Source organism: Saccostrea echinata, unplaced genomic scaffold (assembly GCF_033153115.1).
Source record: "Saccostrea echinata isolate AGI-Se365-2 ecotype Australia unplaced genomic scaffold, CSIRO_AGI_Sech_v1 ptg000011l, whole genome shotgun sequence".
Classification (NCBI taxonomy): Eukaryota; Metazoa; Mollusca; class Bivalvia; order Ostreida; family Ostreidae; genus Saccostrea; species Saccostrea echinata.
The window spans coordinates 3,996,304-3,997,820 of NW_026889760.1; the positions used below are offsets into that span (position 1 = coordinate 3,996,304).

The window sequence follows — 1,517 nt, forward strand, 5'->3', positions numbered from 1 at the left end:
CACTGCATGAAAATCATTACATCCGGTAAGACTAATTTTAAAACCTGTCAACAAACCCGGAAAATTCCGGACTCTTGAAAACTCGAACTCTTGATCTCTCGAAGATTTTCCTCGGTCCCGCGGACTTCGAGGTTTCGAGAGTTACCTGTACATCCAAAGTAAATATTTTCACCAAAAAAAGTCGTGTATAGATTTTTTTCATGAGTGTACACTTAATCACTTAATCACTAAATTCCACACAATACGCTTACAAATATTAAAAAAAAACATTTATGCATGCTATATTTATTCAAATTTATATAAAAGCATGTAGGGATAATCTTTACTAAAGATATATAAACGATATACCTGAAACATATTCTATCATCAAAATTAAGGCGAGAAGATCCAGGTTAATGCCCATGTATATAAGAGATGAAAACAAACTTAAAATGTTTATTTTAAGTGCATTCATGACATCCTTCCGGTCTCCGACACTTGTGTTTATGTTTATTGGCGTTATAAAGCATGTGCCCGATAAAGTTTATTGTTCCCTAAAGATTATATAGTATAACAACCCTGAGTGTACATACACGAACCCTTTAAAGATGCTGTTTATATTCATTTTCACGTTTCTATATATTTCATCAGGATACAAACATCAATTTCATGACAAATATATGTCACAGGTGGTGAAAAATCAAGTCTCAACCGGGACTCGAACCCAGGGCCTCTGGCGTACCGTGCCAGCGCTCTAACCACTGAGCTACTGAGACCCGATATATTGCTTGACTTTCACGCACCTGTGAACCCGGTGATATATACTTTAACATTAAATTGCTTATTTTTACAACTGAGACCAATTGCAGCAAGTTTTAATATCTTTTGGACCCGAATGTGATATAAGTTTTTGATAGAAATCAAATTGTCATTAAATTATATTAACCTTTATGTAAAGATATTTAACCTTCAATTACCTATACTTATATTATGAGGAAAAAAAATGGCACCTACGCCTTCAAACCCGTTCAGCACACCAAACACATCATGATAATATTCTATAACTAACAAATTCTGTGATACATCAATAAAATTCAGACCAGCTAGTCTAAAATTCGTAGATTCAAAATGTAACTTTTTGAAATCTTTAGAAAAATTAGAAAATAGAGTCACTTTATCAACAGGTTCTTCACAGAAAAAAGGATAATTAAGGAACTAAAACGAAAACCCAAACGGGTACAAATGGCAAGTACAATGACTGCCTGAAACTTGTACTTAGGCCTTGCCTAGAGTACTGTAAAATTAAACAGTTTTAGTAATCAACTAATACCGTAACAAACAAATTGGAAGACATTTCTCCAACGATTTTCTTTCACAGAAAAAGGATAAATCCGGAACGCATTAATTAAAATACATTCCTAGATAAATCAAATAAAATCGATAGAAAAATCGCCAGGGTAAAAGCTGAAACTAAAACGAAAAAACCCAAGCGGGTACAAATGGCAAGTAAAAAAGACTGCCTGAAACTTGTACTTAGG

At 33.6% G+C, this 1,517-nt stretch overlaps 1 non-coding gene across 1 annotated transcript; it reads right to left on the minus strand.

The window, feature by feature from the left end:
- Positions 1–682: 682 nt before the first annotated feature.
- Trnat-ggu (transfer RNA threonine (anticodon GGU)) lies at positions 683–755 on the minus strand. Its single transcript has one exon. It is a non-coding gene; the product is annotated as a tRNA-Thr (tRNA).
- Between the last annotated feature and the right edge of the window lie 762 nt (positions 756–1,517).